This window comes from Cyprinus carpio, chromosome A21 (genome assembly GCF_018340385.1).
Source record: "Cyprinus carpio isolate SPL01 chromosome A21, ASM1834038v1, whole genome shotgun sequence".
NCBI classification, from domain to species: Eukaryota; Metazoa; Chordata; class Actinopteri; order Cypriniformes; family Cyprinidae; genus Cyprinus; species Cyprinus carpio.
In genome coordinates this window covers 1,827,120-1,846,680 of record NC_056592.1, presented here as the reverse complement: position 1 = coordinate 1,846,680, position 19,561 = coordinate 1,827,120, and the positions used below count along the sequence as shown (strand labels likewise).

The window sequence follows — 19,561 nt, the reverse complement described above, 5'->3', positions numbered from 1 at the left end:
ACAGATAATCTATATATTAATATAGCTTTAAAAAAGCTATATAAATTGTTATTGCTGTTTGTAGCTTCCATGCAATATCTGACTTGTAAACTGATTACATGAACTGATTTATTTCCCATCCAGGCTGCATCTGAATAATATTCTGTCACTAATAAACATAATAAACCACAAGCTGCTGGTGAACACATGAATTCTGCTGATTCTGTCAAACTTATGATGATATTCATAACGTTGTTCTTTAGATTAAAGCATTTTAGATGTTTAGCAGCATTAATGATCAGAGATATTGTGTTGAGATGACAAGACATGAAGAATGATAAATATTTACAGATATTTTCTAATTTCTTCATTTAATTTTGAGCTTGTTTACATAAAACAGTCTTGCTTTTTCATCTTGTTGTTTAAGAAGTTTAAAACATATAGTATTCACATTTTTTGTAAATATTTGGATAATTGCAAAATTGTAGAATTTGATCCAATTGCATTTTAAGCTATACAGTAGTTCAGTACAGTGATTCTTTAACTGATAATATCAATATTAAATAGTTTTAAAGGCTGAAATTGGGCTGTGTGTTATTTTATGTACAATAAGTAGTCCTTTCTTTCTTTCTTTCTTCCCTTCTTTCTTTCTTTCTTTCTTTCTTTCTGTTGGATCAGCACATCTTTATACTGCTCATCTATAATATGATAATGTCAGATAACGGTCAAATAATAGTGTTCTAATCCAGTGATGTACCTGTAGGTTGATTATAATTTTGTAGTCAGAGAAGAAAGTGAAATATCTGTAATAAAAGCATCTACCCATTCTAGAGCCCAGGAGGGTAAAGATCAAGTAATGTTATATATGGTATAAAAGCATCATGTAGTGAAACTGAGTAGTGTATTAAAATAGCAAGACTTCTGTCATTTACTCACCCTAAAGTCTTATGATTTCTGTTGAACATAAAAGGTAAAATGATGTGTGATTGTGCTGTATAAACCCACACAAGGATGCAACTACATAAAAATAAATAAAATTAAATGAAAATTGAAGGGCATCACAAACATATTAAATTAATTTAGCCGCAGCTAGGTCACGCGCGTCATGCGCACGCGCTGGGCAGAAGAAACTGGTCTCAGTGCAGCATCAGACGAGAGCAGGCGTACACCGGGAGAGAGACTGGTAGGAATTGAATTAACATAAATGCTTACACTCTGTAGCCTATAGTTAAAACAGAATAAACATTACACTACATAGACCGAGACCGCTGCTCAGGATCCTGCGTCAGGACAGGCAAGAACAGATTTTTCTTCCACTTTCGATTTAAAAAGATGCTGATATTTGTATTGTGCTAGTTTAGGCTATTGATTCTTGTCCAGGGTTTGTTCACAGCACGCGACAGTGCAGCAGGTATTTTTAAAGATGAATGAGTTGTGCTTATTTTATTATTAGCCTATTATTTTTTTTATATTTTATTTTTTATTTTATTTTTTATTTATTTATTTTATTTTATTTATTTATTTTTTTATTTTATTTTATTTTATTTTATTTTATTTTATTTTATTTATTTTTTGCCTGTGAATAATTGTAATGCATGTTTGGCGCCATCTTGTGTACTAGATTACACCCGCGGCCCTGACTAAATAGCAACTGATAATGTAGGAAACCGCAGATAAATGTGCATAATCAATTGGATGAATGTACAAAAGCAATCGCAACGTGTTCAAAAGAATGAGAAACTGGTTTTATGATGTGTATAAATGACTAGATGATGTGGAGTTTGTACAAGTAGTTTTGAGAATTTCATTTCTGATTTGAGAAATGCACCAAAGCAACTGAGAAAAACTGTAATACTAATTTGATTCATTTTTGTTTGTTATTTTTGTTTGTTTGTTATTAATATATTAATATTATTAATACACTTTATAGTTTTTATTCATATTTTTGAATTAGCTTTCATTTTCATATTTTCAGTTTTCATTTTATTATACTAATAAAAATACTAAATTTTCAGTAATTTCTTTGTACTTTTGTCATTTGTATGTTTTTTATTACAGTTTTTCTCAGTCGCTTTGGTACATTTCTCGAATCATCATTGACATTTGCAAAACAGTAAGTGCATTTCTCAAAACAACTCAACAGCTCAAAATCCTTAGTTCATCTCTCAAAAATAAATATCCGTGTCAATGAACATGTCAGTGCCATCAGAATGACAAGTCCTTGTGTCATTGTGTATGGATAAGACAGTCAAATTGCTTAGTCATGTTGTCAATATAACAGTGTACTCTGGAGGGATGTTCTAATGTAAACTATGGCAACATTTTGGATGACCGTTACTGTATTGAACAGTATGCCATATGCTTATGTGTGCCATATATCCATTTCAAAAGTACAAATTTACACAATACTGTATGTGGGATATTGATTGAAAGAGACTGGATAGAATTCCCAGTTACACTTTTACTAGTGGTCTGACCAAAAAAAAAAAAAAATTTAAACCCTTTACAATGTCAAATTGATATAGAACAGGGAAAAAAAAATGGGCACAAAGATGAAAATAAAAAATAAGTCCACTGTCAGAATTTGTAACTCTGTTGTCCTCTGTCTATGCAGTGTATGCTTTCCAACTGAAGATTCATGAGATGAACCTTTGAGCTATTTCAGAGAAATGGTTTATCATTGGTTGATCTACATTCTCTTCATTAGTCAAGATTCACTTGCACAATTCATGACAAATTTACAAAAAGTCTAATAATAATGTGTAAAAAAAAATGTGCTTGGCAGTTTATGACAACTAGATGAACCTTTTTGCATTTAATGACTTATACGATGAGCTAAAGAATAGATGTTTTGAGGTGTAAGACTACTGCACAGAAAACTATATAATACATTTTGAGCAACATGACATTAGCAACTGATAATGTAGGAAACCGAATATAGGTGTTCATAATGATTTGTGTGAATGTTGAATTGCATTAGTGACTTGTTCAAAAGAATGAGAAACTGGTTTTATGAAGTGTATAAATGACTAGATGATGTGGAGGTTGTAATATCATTAATATCTATCTATCTATCTATCTATCTATCTATCTATCTATCTATCTATCTATCTATCTATCTATCTATCTATCCACGCTCTGTCTATCCATCTGTCTATCTGTCTGTCTGTCTGTAATGTAATTTTTGTAAGATCTATTCTGCCGCGTCACTAAAGCGCTTCTTGCTCGCCTCGGATCAGCGTTTATAGATACATTCGCTGATTTATTCTTGAATTCCGTTTTTTTTTTTTTTTTTTTGATTTGATTCACACCGGAATCGAGACTTTATGATGTCAGTTAACATGTTCATTCCAGTGATGGTTTACCGGATAGTGTGATAATTTAACGGTGCTGTCTGTCATTAAGTTCCCGGTATCCGTAGATGAAGGGAAGCTAAAATCCGGATTTTCTCCCGCGAGACTCGCTTTTCTTGTCAAAAGCTTCTTCGACGTCACGATCAGCTGCAGGCGGCCAATGAGCAGAGCTCACGGAAGAGCACGCGCTTTAAAGGCGTTTACATCTGCTGCTCTCCGCAGAATCAAAGCAAAGATCACCAGCTCACAGACACCTGCTCATGTGCGCCATTCTTCATTAAGTAAGTTAACATCGTGCATAATCTGAGCTTTACCAGTAGGTAAGAGCAAATTAAATAATCATGATTTGAGAAGTAGAGTTTTTGAATATTGTGCGTTTGTTTTGTTATTTTAAAGTTTTACATTTTCAGTCTGCACTGCTGTTGTCAGTGTGTGATAACACCCAGGTTTAACATACTGTGTTTGACCGATATAAAGTTGGTTCGATGTTTGACATTGGATATTAGACAGATATTCATCCGCGAAAAAATTCAATAAATTCTTAGTGGATGAGTATAATTGTATAAAAATGGCTTATCTGAAAAGCAATAGAACGTAGATCTGAACACACATCGCAGTTTTATTATTTTAATTCTCCTCGATTTGTTGCAACACATAAAGAGTCTAGCAGTGGCGCGCTAGCGCTTAGGCCAGCTAGGGACCGTCTACAAAGTACATGAAAATGATAAAACAAAAAAATTTCCCACCGGAATGTTTTTTATAATTTACAAAACAAGAGCAATTTGTGCTCCCAAGGTCTTTGAAAGATATAAAGACAAACACTTACAATGCTCACTTGAATTTAAATAAGAAATATTGTAAACAAGATATGTGATAGTAGTTATTATTATATTATTACTATTAATAAATATATTAATAAAAGAAAAACAACATTAAAAGCATTAGTAGTCCATAATCCAGTGGTTATGCAGTAGGCTGATTCCAGGTCCTTTTTTTTTTTTTTCGTTATATTAACAGAAGTATGACACCAAATAAGTACACGCTATTGAAATTAAAACCAATAAAAGAAATTAATTTAAAATAATACACTCTCCTGTATCAACCTCATGGTGTGTGTCTTCTTACTGTTTTCATAAGAAGATTTTTTTATATTTGTTTTAGTCACAGAACTATAACAGAAAACATGCTATTGAAATTCAACAAATTAGACAACACTGGCGAAGAGTATTGTTTTACAGTTGTTTTGACTTGAATTTGAAAATCTACATTTTAATAAATTAATTTAAAACACACACAGTTTTATTACACAACCTCAATGGGTGTGTCTTGTTACAGAGTAGACAAACATTTTGATGTTGGTTTTACCCACATAACTATAATAGAACACATACTATTGAAAATGATGACCAATACATAATTTAGTTCAAAATAAATAGTCTTCTGTTTTAGCTTCAAAGGCTGTGTCTTGTTACAGATTTCTTTAAGAACATTTTGCATTAGTTTTCATTGTCAAAAGTGATGCAAAAGTGACACTATTGACTTTCAAAAATCAAGTTTAAAGCCTTCCAAAGAGTCTCCAGTACTACTGACCCTAGATGAAGATGTTTAGACTGAGTTTGACATTCAAAATATTTTAAAAGTTAATTTAAATTCAATACAGTCTTCTATTTCAGCTTCAAAGTGTGTGTCTTGTTACTGTATCCTAGAAGACCATTTCTATGCAAGTTTTACTGTCATATATAAATCAGGATACATGTTATTGAATTAAATTCAAATCTGTTAATGAATTCTTTTAAATTGAATGCAGCTTTCTTTCTCAAATCCATAGGCTGTGTATTCTTAGAGATTCCTAGACAAACATTTTCCAATACTTTTCATTGTCAAAAGCGATGGAGAAGTTATGCTATTAACGTTCAATAAAAGCTCGCAAAGCCTTCCAACGAGTCTCCAGTATTACTGCCACCTAGAGGAAGATACTGCAGTTGTTTTGACTGAGTTTGACATTCAAAATATTTTAATAAATTCATTTAAAATGTATACAGTTTTCCATCTCAACTTCAAAGTATGTGTCTTGTTAACTGGGCCTAAATGAGCACTTTCATGCAGGTTTTACTCTCATTTGTAATTCAGGATACATGCTATTGAATTAAATTCAAATCTGTTAATAAATTAATTTAAAATGCATGCAGTGTTCTTTCTCAAATCTAAAAGGTGTGTCTTGTTACTGGTTCCTAGTAGAATATTTTGATGGTGGTTTTAGCCACAGAACTATAATAGAACACATACTATTGAAAATTAAACCAATACATCATTTAGTTTCAAATAAATACAATCTTCTATCTCAGCTGCAAAGGTTGTGTCTTTGTTACAGATTTAATAAATGATATTTTGCAGTAGTTTTCATTGTCAAAAGCGATGCCGAAGTCATGCTATTGACTTTCAAAAATCGCTTGCGCAGCCTTCCATAGAGTCTCCAGTATTACTGCCCCCTAGAGGAATGTGCTGCAGTTGTTCTGAACGAGTTTGACATTCAAAGTTATAAATTCTTTTAAAATCAATAAAGTCTTCTGTTTCAACTTCAAAATGTGTGTCTTGTTTCTGATTTCTAAATGAACTAATTCAATGCACATTTCAATTCAGGTTTTACACTCGTATGTAATTCAGGACACATGCGACTGAATTAAATTCAAAAATTCCATTCCATTTAATTTCTTTTTTTTTCTTGCTTTTTTGTCTTTTTTTTTTTTTTTTTTTTTTTTGATACAGTAGTTGTTCATGAGTCCCTTATTTTTCCTGAGCAGTTAAACTGTCCAATATTCTTCATAAAAACTCTCCAGGTCTCACAAACTCTTTGGATACTAATTGTACTAATTGTATATATAGGTTTCTTCTGAAGCTTCTGACATAATTCAGTTATTATTTTGTCTTGTGGACTATATGTAAACATCTTTGATGCAACATATCTTACTCAGGGCAGCACTAAAAAATTAAATGCATTTTGTGTAATACCTCTTACTTTGGTAAAATAATTAACATTTTGCCCACAACTATATCTTCAGAGAACTATAAGAATAAACTTCAGTCAAATGGACCCTTTGTACATTTTTTTGCTTTGACAGATATTTTCTGTATTTAGATGACATTTTAATTATGCATGATTTTTAAATACTTTCTGTAATTTGTTATTTAAAACAAAATAATTAAACAAAATAATTTCCTGTTTGAATATATTTTCTGTATAAGTCACTGAAATAACATTTGGGACTTTTCTCAATATTTTACTCAAAAGTACAGTAATTTTTAACAAAAAGCTCTTTAAAGAGTGCAAGACTACTTTTTAGGTGTTGTTGGTGGTAATGCATGGATAGAAATTTTATGCTGATTTATATGTGTGTGTATGTATGTGTATTTATAGATCTAGATAAATTGTAATTTGTGTTGTTCCATACTTATATAAAACTAATGTACTATATGTCAATAAACTAATATACAATATGTATATGGGCTGTTTTTTCTTTTTTGGATTAGCATTTCATATACAGTATGCAGTGGTGGTCAAAATTATTTGAACACTAGTATTTTCACCAGCTAAAAATGGTTTTAAGTCAGTTATTTCTATATTTTGCTGTAGTGTGTCAGTAGGAAATATCAGTTTACATTTTCAAACATTAATTTTGCCATTAATTGTAATAATCCAGTGAGATTTTTGTTTTACAGCAGCCAGTGCGCCACACAGAGATCTGATCTGATCATCATCTGTTTGTCTGGAATGACATACAAACTGAGAGAGAATAAATCCAGAAGAACTGTGACAACGAGATGCTTCAAGAAACCTACTATTTAATTCAATAGCATGTGTTCTGATTTACATACGAGTGTAAAACCTGAATTGAAATGTTCATTTAGAAATCAGAAACAAGACACACATTTTGAAGTTGAAACAGAAGACTTTATTGATTTTAAAAGAATTTATAACTTTGAATGTCATACTCTTTCAGAACAACTGCAGCACATTCCTCTAGGGGGCAGTAATACTGGATACTCTATGGAAGGCTGCGCAAGCGATTTTTGAAAGTCAATAGTATGACTTCGGCATCACTTTTGACAATGAAAACTGCTGCAAAATATCATTTATTAAATCTGTAACAAGACACAGCCTTTGTAGCTGAGATAGAAGATTGTATTTATTTGAAACTAAATGATGTATTGGTTTAATTTTCAATAGTATGTGTTCTATTATAGTTCTGTGGCTAAAACCACCATCAAAATGTTCTACTAGGAACCAGTAACAAGACACACCTTTTAGATTTTTGAGAAAGAACACTGCATGCATTTTAAATTAATTTATTAACAGATTTAAATTTAGTTCAATAGCATGTATCCTGAATTACAAATGAGTGTAAAACCTTCACCGAAATGTTCTTTTTATGCCCAGGTAAGAAGACACACTTTTTGAAGTTGAAATAGAAGACTTTATTGATTTGGAATTAATGTATACGTTTGAATGTCAAACTCAGTCAAAACACCTGCAGTATCTTCCTCTAGGGGGCAGTAACACTGGAGACTCTTTGGAAGACTTTGCATTCGATTTTTGAAAGTCAATCGCATGACTTCTGGTGACTGACTTTTGACAATGAAAACTACTGCACAATGTTCCATAAGAAATCTGTAACAAGACACAGCCTTTGAAGCTAAAATAGAAGATTGTATTTATTTGAAACTAAATTATGTATTGGTTTAATTTTCAATAGTATGTGTTCTATTATAGTTCTGTGGCTAAAACCACCATCAAAATGTTCTTCTAGAAACCAGTAACAAGACACGCCATTTGAAGTTGAGATGGAATACTGTATGTTTTAAACATTAGTGTGTTAACGGATTCAAATTTAATTCAATAATATGCATCCTGATTTACATATGATAGTAAAAGATGGCTGTAAGTATTGTTCTTTGTACAAGTAACAAGACACACCCATTTAAATTTACATATCAAACTGAGTGCATTCTAAATTAATTTATTTAAACTTCTGAATGTCAAACTTGGTCAAGACAAGTGCAATATCTTCCTCTAGGGGGCGGTAAACTGCACAATCTTTGTAATGCTTTGCAAGCTTTTTCTCAATTGTTCCATTTCAATAACTTTTGCTGTGCTACAGTTCTGTGAATAAAACCAACAGCTAAATGTTCTTTTATGAATAAATAACAAGACACACCCATTTGATTTGAGATTTATTATTTATACATTTCACAAGTGAAGCATTTAGATGGAATAATTGTGCTTTTTTTCTCTTCGTTTTGCACTTTGCAGACAGTCCCTTTCCTGCACTTTTACATTATAAGGTCTATCAGTTATAATTCCTTAAGGCAGATTAAAACCAATAAAACACAATGTGTGTTCTCTTCTACATTTGAAAACAATTAAAACACAGTATGTTTCTTGTCATTGTGCTAAATCGTTAAAGAATTATTGAAGATTACCGAGGCTGAATCTCTGACAAAATGTCAAACGTCAAACGTCGAACCAACTTTATATCGGTCTGTGTTTGCTGCTCCTTTGATGTATTTTTGCAAACGGTGCACCTTAAAAAGAGGCAGGTTTTGTGTGCAAAAATTTTAGTCTCTGATAGAATAAGGTGTGAAATGTCATAGATGTTAACAGTAATTTCTATGGTGAATATTTTTTTTTTTTTTTTTGTAGTTATGCTGTATCTGGAGGTTCAGAAAGCTGAAATTCACATGTACATTTAGTTAGCTAGTTAGTTAATGAGTTGATTAGTAGCCTATTTCAAATTTTATTCAGTCATTCATTCATTCATTTTTATTTTATTTTTTTAAATGTACCATGGTTAAACCATATTTTTTGTAGTTTCTTTGCAGTGCCACATTTTTTTTTTTTTTTTTTTTTTTTGTAATGGACAATGACATATTCTATTCCAATTTCACTATGTAGATCTACAGTTACTCTAAATATAATGCTGTACAGATACATACAGTAACCTACAGAGTAGTAGTTAGTAGGTAGACAAGAACTGGTCCAAAGTTCACTTTAGTAATGAGAGCAAATTTAATTTATTTGGGTCTGATGGGAAACATTTTGATCAGCGTCAAACTAGGGAACTAAAGACTGAAACCCGAGTGTGTAAACAAGTCAGTGAAAAGTGGCGGTCTGGGGGATGTTTTCTGCGGCAGGAGTTGCAGTGTAAATACATACATAAAATAAGTGGGCTAAACAGTAGTATTTCTGATGACAATTGCAGTTGTTCAAAGAACTCCGAAATCTACAAGTCAAGTTCAAACTCGTTGCATGACGTCAGACCTGGTGCACAAAATCACAAGGGAGTAAACATAGAAAGGTAAGCCAGGGACACTTAGACTGATGCCAGAAAGGTAGGGATTTATGCATTTTGTAAAATATACTATATTTATTTTATTTTTATAAAATAAAATATATAAAAATATATATAAAAAATCTAAAAAATATATAGCCTATATATATATTAAAATATACTATATTTATTTTATATATATATATATATATATATATATATATATATATAAATATAAATAAGTGGACTGAACAGTAGTATTTCTGATGGCAATTGCAGTTGTTCAAAGAACTCCGAAATCTACAAGTCAAGTTCAAACTCGTTGCATGACGTCAGACCTGGTGCACAAAATCACAAGGGAGTAAACATAGAAAGGTAAGCCAGGGACACTCAGACTGATGCCAGAAAGGCAGGGATTTATGCATTTTGTAATGTAGAAATATGTAAGTTTATTCTTAGTGTTTATGACCGATTGTGCTCTAGTTGTTATTAACTGCAACAATGTATGAACTGAGGTTCTAAAGGAAATGTGAAACTAACCAGAGCTAATTCATAATTCATCCTTGACTGATGATTATGTTCATCATGACAGTCAGATGAAGAGTGAAAATGAGAAGCTCCAAAAAGAACTGGAGCAACACAAACTCAGAGAAAGAGAGTGGGAACAAAAACTTAAGGAAGTGGAGGACAGATTAAGGCTGGAGACAGATCTGAGGAGAAGAGAGAAGGAACTGGAGTCCAAAGAGGGAGGAATGACAAAGAAAGAGCAAGAAATCCAAACTACTGGAGAAGAGCATCATCTACACAGCAACGTAGAGCTAACTTCTCCTGGGTGTAAGTACTGCTATGTCAAAAAATATCTTAATGTTGTAGGTTTACCATTAGCTCTCTTGATGACCCAGTTACAGTAATGCACTTCCAACGAAAGTACATTCAGCATTTGCACAACAAAAGTACATATTTACATATTTCACTGCTCACACAATTGACTGTATTCCACAAATGCTATTGATAGAGTTTTGAAATGTATTAAATCAGGAACTTATTTCATAGGCCTATCCATATTTTGTTTTAGAAATACTTTTCATTGAGATTTAAACAAATGAAGACTTACAGTTTTTTTTGTTGATATTGCTTTGTTCCTCTATACTCTTAGTATCTCAAGACCAACGCAGATCTCTAGATGAAAGAGAGGGAGAGTTGAGGAGCAAAGCTGAAGATTCACATCACAGCAAATCACTTGAGTTTGGAAAACCTGTGAGACGCAACAGCAACCCACTCGCACCACCTAATATTAAATATATCATTAATCTACATTTTGACAAAGAAAGATTTGCATTTGGCTTTTTAAAGCAAATGCATGTAGTTTTGTGTATTTTTGTGACTTTGGAGATCCTTACCGTTAAATGTGTCGAATTCACTGTTGTAAATGCAACCATCCTTTTGGCAGAATTTCATACCCACTTGCTAAACTTACACACCAAACAAATGTTTGGAAAGAAAAAGAGGAATCCATTTTGTCATTATTTACTGACACTCATAATGTTCAAAACATGTAAGACTGTCTTTGTCGCTGTTTTTCATGCAATTACTGTAAATGCGCACTCAAGCTTAAAAATATCATAAAGGTCCACACATTAGTATATTCCAAGTGCTCTTTTGACTTTAAGTTTGAAAACTCTCCTTTATTTTAAATTAATTGAAAGCAGGGGACAGATACATAGCTAATTAAAACAAATCTCCTATTAATTACAGTTGAAGAAATAGTTATATTGATTTTAAACAATATGAGGGTGAACTGACATGTCAAACTATCTATTCAGTGGTTTATTTTTTAACAGGATGTTGGTCAAGAAAAGCGAAAGTAGAAATGTTACTTGTTGAAAAAACAAATATGGAATACCTGATCTCTGATTCCAAGTTCCAATTCATTTAGTAAAAATAAGAGTTCTTTATAGAATCCATGAAATCTTTCCATTGCACAAAGGGTTTTTTTGTAATGAAAAAAGGTTCTTCACACTAAGAGAAATTGTTATTTTAAGGGGAACCAAAAATGTTTGGTTTAAACCCAAAAAAACACCTTTATTTTTAAAAGTAGAAGTTATACTTTATACTATATGTTACGTCCTCTGGACTTAATTGTTTATTATCTGTCTTTATTGTGGTGATGTTTGTTTTTGTTGTGCAGTTTCCCTTCTCTCTCTCTCCCTCCCTCCCTCTCTTTTCCTCTGCGCAGTGTTAATTGGATGCAGCTGCAGGTGATTATGTGGAGGATGGAGCATGCTTAAAAGCTGAGGAGGATGGCACTGAGGGAGGCGCGTCGGTCATTTGACATGTGGGTTGTTGTTTGATGTGGTTTGGCGTTGGGAGCTCGCGGTGTATGCGCGTTGCAGAGCTCCACGGTATTGGCCGCTGCCGTTCTGCCCGCCGTCTCCTGCCCCAGACATTCATCGCACTGGTTGCCCTGATGGTAGCTGTTGGGTGGTTGCCGTTCGAGTGAGAGTTCTTTGTTCGTATGTTTGCTTTAATGTAAACTTTTGTTTGTTTTGGAAGCCGTAGGGAGGAGGTTGCCATTTGCTTTATGATCCCTTGTTTTCTCCTGTTTTTGGACAGCTAGGGAGTAAAGGGGAGACTGATGTATTTTGTTTTGGGTTTTGGTTTTGTTAGGTAAGTTAATGTTTAACCATGTCTTAGTTAGTTCCTCTTTTGTTTGTTATTTTGGCCATAACCCCTCCTGAAGATTCACGCTTCCTGCTATATGTTACTTTGTGAATTAAAAGCTTTCTCTCTTAAGTATACTCTCGCTCCGTTGTGTTTGTGTCAGCTGGGACAGGAGAGGGGCGGGCATTGTCTCTAAATTCTTTATTTTAATTTTGTCCGGAATCCCCGACCCTAGACTGGGGGGAGGACGTGACAATTGGGGGCTCGTCCAGCCGTTTTGATAATTGGTACTTCGTCTGGTTATTATAACATTTGGTGTTTGTTTGTCCGTTCGCTCGTCTTTTTGTAATTCGTATGGCCATGACACCATAGCAATTGGGGGCTTGTTTGTTCATGTTGATTTGTTATGGTTGTTTGTTTGAATCGTTATCTGTCGTCAAAGCCTTTTTGCTTGGCTGTTTTGATCTTTTGATGGGGGAGGAAGTTCATAGGGTTTAGGATGGATTTCGATTTAGTTAAGTTCACTCTTTCGCCCACGTTAAGAGAATTTGAATGGTGTAGGAAAGTAGACCTGATACAGATAGCGGATTTCTTTAATATAACTGTTTCTAAAGAGGGAAGGAAGCAGGTTGTTAAGGAGGTGTTGTACGCTAGGTTAGTAGAGACTGGTATTTTGCCTGAACGTTCCATAGCTGGAGGTCCGGAGGCAGAGACTGATGGAGAGGTATTTGACGATGTATATTCGGGGAATGGTAAAAAGGCTTCTCAAGTACTTCCAATGGTCACTGTTCGCTTATGAGGAGGATCTTGAGTTAAAGAAACCGGAATATGAAACGCAACTGCTTCGACTGAAAGAGTTGGAGATAACAGCTGATCGAGATGTTAAGCTGCGTAAATTGGACCTGGAAGCTCAGATGTGTAAAAGAACAGTTCCGTCACCACGTTTCAGGCTGGCTTCCGGTAGCTCTGAGATGGATCAACCCGACTTTGACATTAGTAGGTATGTCAAACTCGTTCCGCCATTCCGTGAGACTGAGGTCGATTCGTACTTCGTGGCCTTCGAACATGTTGCGGCTAAATTGAAATGGCCTAGAGAGATGTGGGCATTATTATTGCAGTGTAATCTCGTTGGCAAGGCGCAAGAGGTTTTTGCGGCCTTGCCAATTGAAGATTCACTGAATTATGATGTTGTGAAAGTGGCTGTATTGCGCGCTTACGAGTTAGTACTGTGGGTGTAGAGAAAGGGGTTTAGGGCTTTTTATGTGGGAGAGGGGCTAACCTTTGTGGAGTTTGCGCGTGAGATTGGATGTTTATTCGAGAAATGGTGTGCTTCTACTAAGATTACGACTCTTGAGGGTTTGCAAGAGTTAATCTTACTCGAAGATTTTAAGAGCTGTCTGCCCGAAAGTATTGTGGTACATTTGAACGAGCAGAGAGTATTTAAACTTTCTGATGCAGCAATACATGCAGACGAATTCGTGCTCACTCATAAGACTGTATTCCCGGTTATGCGCGCTCATAAAGCACCCTTCATTGCGGATGTAGGGAGAGAGAAAAGGATGTTAAGGGGTAATTTTGTTAGGGCTGACGATGAAGCAAATACATTAAAACGTCCTGACAAAAAAAGAGCTTGTTTTTATTGCCTTGATCCTGGCCATCTTATCACAAATTGTAAAGCCTGGCAGCAAAAAGCTAGCAAGTCTAAAGGGGTAGCGTTTTTTTTCCGTGTCTGGACAGCCACCGCATTCTAGCCCTAATGTGTTTGAATCATTTTTGCAAACCTGTTTAGTTTCGCTTTCGGATGATTCTGAGGCAAAGCCTATAGTCATGCTGCGAGATACAGGGTCCGCACAGTCACTGATATTGGAGAGTGCACTGCCGTTTTCGAGTGCGTCATATACAGGCGATGATGTACTCATTTGAGGTATTGAGATGGGCTGTACTCCTGTGCCGTTGCATGTAGTCCATTTAAAATCTGACCTCATTTCGGGTCCTGTTAGCATTGGTGTGCAGCCGATTTTGATTGTGGAGGGCGTGAGTATGATCTTGGGTAATGATTTGGCTGGAGCTAAAGTTTTTTCCATTCCCGATTGTGTCAGCGAAGCCTAATGTTAGTGAGCAGGTAGCTGCTCTGTCACAATTCTCCACTGTTTTCTCGGCATGTGTTGTAACACGTGCACAAAAGAAATTTGAAGATGTAGTGGATCTGTCAAGTTCCTTTTTAGCTGCACTGCCTGAGGTCGCAGAATGTAAATTGCATGTTAAACCCCATCCGTTACCGTGTGATGAGAATTCCAGCGCAAACGAAACCTCCTTAAAAGTGGGAAGGGAACAGTTAATCACTGCGCAAAAATCTGATTCAACTCTGTTTAAATGCATCAGTGCGGCTGTTGATAGAACTCGAGCGTCAGATGCTTTGGTGGGTTACTTTTGGGATGAAGATGTGTTGATGTGCTGGTGGAAGCCGTCAACCCCAGGAAGTGATCGTGTATATCAGATTGTTCTTCCTACTGGTTATCGTTTGCAAATTATGAAGCTAGCTCATGAACATATTTGTTCAGGTCACCTCGGTGTTACAAAAACGTATGACCGCATCGCTAGATATTTTTTCTGGCCAAGTTTGAAGTCTTCCGTGTCTGCGTTCGTTTGGTCTTGTCACATTTGTCAACTTGTGGGCAAACCTAATCAAGTGATTCCGCATGCGCCACTCAAACCTATTCCTGTCATAGGGGAGCCGTTTGAGAGACTTATTTTGGATTGTGTTGGCCCCTTGCCAAAATCTAAGTCTGGCCATCAGTACGTTCTTACTATAATGTGCGCAGCCAACCGCTACCCCGAAGCTGTGCCATTGCGCTCTATAAAAGCGAGAGTGGTGGTTAAGGAGCTGGTAAAGTTTTGCTCTCTGTTCGGGTTACCTAGAGTAATTCAGACCGACCAGGGAACAAATTTCACTTCACGTTTGTTTGAACAGCTGGTAGATGAATTACAAGTGGAACACCAGATGTTGAGTGCGTATCACCCTGAATCGCAAGGTGCGCTCGAGCGTTTTCATCAGACGCTAAAATCAATGTTGCGCACTTATTGCGTTGAAACGAATAAAGAGTGGGGTGGATGGACTACCTTTGCTAATGTTTGCAATAAGGAGTACCAAACAAGAATCCTTAGGATTTAGTCCGGCCGAACTCGTGTTTGGACACACTGTTCGTGGACCCTTGAAATTGTTAAGTGAACAGTTTCTTGCTAAAGATCTTCCTCGTGTACCCATCCTTGAATATGTGAGTACGTTTCGTGAACAACTTCATGGTGTTTGGGAAGTTGCTAAACAGCATCTTGCTGAGAGTCAAATTAAGATGAAGTGTAGAGACGATAGAACAAGTGGTGTTCGTGACTTTCAGGCAGGTGACTCTGTGCTTGCCCTTCTGCCTGTGCCTAATTCTCCCATGCATGCTCGTTTTGCCGGTCCATATAAAATCGAGAAAAAACTGAGCGATACTAACTACGCAGTTTTAACTCCAGATTGACGACGCAAAAGTAGAGTTTGCCATGTGAATATGTTAAAAGCATATGTTGCCAGAGATGTGCCTGAAGTCAACCCTTCTGCTGCAATTGTGACTACTACGAATGTTGTTGAACCATCTCTCGTTGGTGCACTAGAGACAGGTGAGGTGACTGGCAAGGATGTTCAAGCATCTTGTGGGAGATTTTCGAATTCTTCCATCTTAGCCACCTTGCCATCTCACCTTTCGTATTTGTCTAAGAATCAGCGTGATGTTATTGAATTGATTCACAAGCATTCTACGTTGTTTGGTGATGTTCCTTCGCAGACAAATATGTTAATGCATGATATTGAAGTGGGTCAGAGTACGCCGATCAAACAACACCCATATCGAGTTAATCCACACAAACGTCAAGCGACGAAAGATGAAGTCAAGTATTTAGTGAGTAACGGTTTCGCTGTACCCAGTCAGAGTCCATGGAGCTCGCCCTGTCTACTTGTGCCAAAGTCTGATGGCTCGTTTCGATTCTGCACGGATTTTCGCAGAATAAATGAGGTTACTAAGGCTGATTCTTTTCCTCTCCCTAGGATGGAGGACTGTGTTGATCGTGTGGGGTCATCACGTTATGTCACTAAACTCGACCTTTTAAAAGGTTATTGGCAGGTGCCGTTAACAGCGCGCGCTTCCGAAATTTCTGCGTTTGTTACACCCGACGCATTCATGCAGTACACGGTCATGGCTTTTGGGATGCGCAATGCACCTGCCACGTTCCAACGGTTGATGCATCTTGTGTTGTCAGATGTGCAAAACTGCGAAGTCTATTTAGATGACGTGGTAATATATAGTCTGACATGGGAAGATCATTTATGCACCCTTGGTTCAGTTATGGAGCGATTGGCTAAAGCATCTTTGACACTTAATCTCAGTAAATGTGAATTTGCTAAGGCGGTAGTGACTTACCTTGGTAAATTGGTTGGACAAGGTCAGGTTAAACCGGTTCAGGCTAAGATTGAAGCCATTGTGAAATTCCCTTCACCTATTAATAAACACGATTTGCGGCGTTTCTTGGGGATGACTGGGTACTACCGAGGTTTCTGTCGGAATTTTGCCTCTGTAGTTGCACCTCTTACTGACTTGCTGAGCACGGAACGTAAATTTGTGTGGAATGAAACTTGTGAAACCGCTTTTTGCTCTGCTAAGGATCTGTTCTCCAGGCTCCGAATTTTGCGGTTTCTTTTAGTCTGCAGGTGGATGCGAGTGCTAATGGTGCTGGCGCGGTGCTGATACAAGCTGATGATGCTGGGATCGAACATCCAGTGAGCTGTTTCTCGAAGAAGTTCAACAGGTGTCAAAGGAATTATAGCACCATAGAGAAAGAGGCTCTAGCTCTATTGTTGGCTATTCAGCATTTTGAAGTGTACCTAAGCTCCGGTGATCACATAGTGGTGTACACAGACCACAACCCTCTGATATTTTTAGCTCGTATGTCTAACACTAACCAACGCCTCATGAGATGGGCACTCTTTTTGCAAGAGTTTAATTTAGACAGCCGTTATAAGAAAGGGACAGAGAATATTGTAGCCGATGCATTGTCCCGGGTTTATACCGACGATAGTTAGATGGCCTGTTGAAAACTGCATGGCTTGCTACCTTTTGTCTTTACTACAAATCGGGTTTTGTAGTTAAGGGTGGGGGTGTTACGTCCTCTGGACTTAATTGTTTGTTATCTGTCTTTATTGTGGTGATGTTTGTTTTTGTTGTGCAGTTTCCCTTCTCTCTCTCTCTCTCTCTGTCTCTCTCTTTCTCTCTCTCTCTGTCTCTCTCTTTCTCTCTCTCTCTCTCTCTATGTTTTGATTTGGGGTTATGTTTCTATATGGTGTAAGATATACAAGGTTTTATAACTGCTAATAATAAGTGACTTTATGGGTACAATTGTGAGGTGTTGATTTTATGTTGCTGCAGGTGATTATGTGGAGGATGGAGCATGCTTAAAAGCTGAGGAGGATGGCACTGAGGGAGGCGCGTCGGTCATTCGACATGTGGGTTGTCGTTTGATGTGGTTTGGCGTTGGGAGCTTGCGGTGTATGCGCGTTGCAGAGCTCCACGGTATTGGCCGCTGCCGTTCTGCCCGCCGTCTCCTGCCCCAGACATTCATCGCACTGGTTGCCCTGATGGTAGCTGTTGGGTGGTTGCCGTTCGAGTGAGAGTTCTTTGTTCGTATGTTTGCTTTAATGTAATCTTTTGTTTGTTTTGGAAGCCGTAGGGAGGAGGTTGCCATTTGCTTTATGATCCCTTCTTTTCTCCTGTTTTTGGACAGCTAGGGAGTAAAGGGGAGACTGATGTATTTTGTTTTGGGTTTTGGTTTTGTTAGGTAAGTTAATGTTTAATCATGTCTTAGTTAGTTCCTCTTTTGTTTGTTATTTTGGCCATAACCCCTCCTGAAGATTCACGCTTCCTGCTATATGTTACTTTGTGAATTAAAAGCTTTCTCTTAAGTATACTCTCGCTCCGTTGTGTTTGTGTCAGCTGGGACAGGAGAGGGGCGGGCATCGTCTCTAAATTCTTTATTTTAACTTTGTCCGGAATCCCCGACCCTAGACTGGGGGGAGGACGTGACGTGATGGAATACCTGATCTCTGATTCCAAGTTCCAATTCATTTAGTAAAAATAAGAGTTCTTTATAGAATCCATGAAATCTTTCCATTGCACAAAGGGTTTTTTTGTAATGAAAAAAGGTTCTTCACACTAAGAGAAATTGTTCTTTTAAGGGGAACCAAAAATGTTTGGTTTGAACCCAAAAAAACACCTTTATTTTTAAAAGTAGAAGTTATACTTTATACTATACTATATAATGGTATTATATAAGACTGTAACACAGTGATTTTAGGTATCTTTATATTACAAATGTTTTAACATGCAGTTACAAACTAAGCTGGGTTATCTAGACTATGGCTAAACTCACTTCTGCACTGCTCTGAGCTGGTGTGTGTAAGAGAGAAAGTTAATACACAATTGCTCAATAACAAATTACATTCATCAACAACAATGTAATGAAAGAATACTCACATTTAATTCTAAACAAAATGATTAAAGCACTGTTCCCTGATTCAGGTGATATATGATCATCAGAATCATGTTTTGTAATAATAGAGAACTGCTTTAAACTTATGTACTTAAAAGTGTGTTTGCCCCCTAGTGACTGAAAGTGAACATGGACCTCTAGACACACTCTGAATGGACAGACTTCAATTGAAGAGCTTTCAGCTTCCATTGATATCTCACTTAATTTAAAATATATCCAACAGATGGCTCAAAATGTGGCAGAGGTCAAATATCAAAAATACATGCATGTGTGAAACACAAGACAGAACACAAGCTGGAGGAAACAACAACTGTGCTTTCTGTGCAGCTGAACTGAATTAAGTGATGTTTTCAGAGAAAAAACACGCTTTATCAGAGAAAGATGAAGATGTTGTGACGGGAAACAAACTACAAAGCCCAAAATGCAATGCATCAAGTGGGAGGAGTCAGTAGGCTGGAGGAAATGGAGAAATCAAATCAATTTGAAGGCAGGTGTGTGGATGAGCATGAGAGGGAGTTGTGGCCTCTGAGTTTTTTGTTTGCTGAACTGAGAGTAATAATTATGAAGTGCTTGGAGATTGTAGACATTTAAAATGTGCTGTACATGAAACAACGCAACTGGAAACGACTGTCTTAAGAAAGCTTTGTTCGCTGCGCTGCGGAG

General features: G+C 36.3%; 1 long non-coding RNA gene across 2 annotated transcripts; it reads left to right on the top strand.

The window, feature by feature from the left end:
• The first annotated feature begins 3,091 nt into the window (after positions 1-3,091).
• Positions 3,092-18,316, top strand: LOC122149261. Of its 2 annotated transcripts, XR_006162885.1 has the most exons (6): positions 3,092-3,613; positions 9,590-9,685; positions 9,938-10,033; positions 10,251-10,492; positions 10,815-11,916; positions 17,779-18,316. It is a non-coding gene; the product is annotated as an uncharacterized LOC122149261 (long non-coding RNA). The 2 variants fall into 2 exon arrangements; XR_006162884.1 differs by lacking the exons at positions 9,590-9,685; positions 9,938-10,033 and having other exon boundaries at positions 3,095-3,613.
• The last annotated feature ends 1,245 nt before the right edge of the window (positions 18,317-19,561 follow it).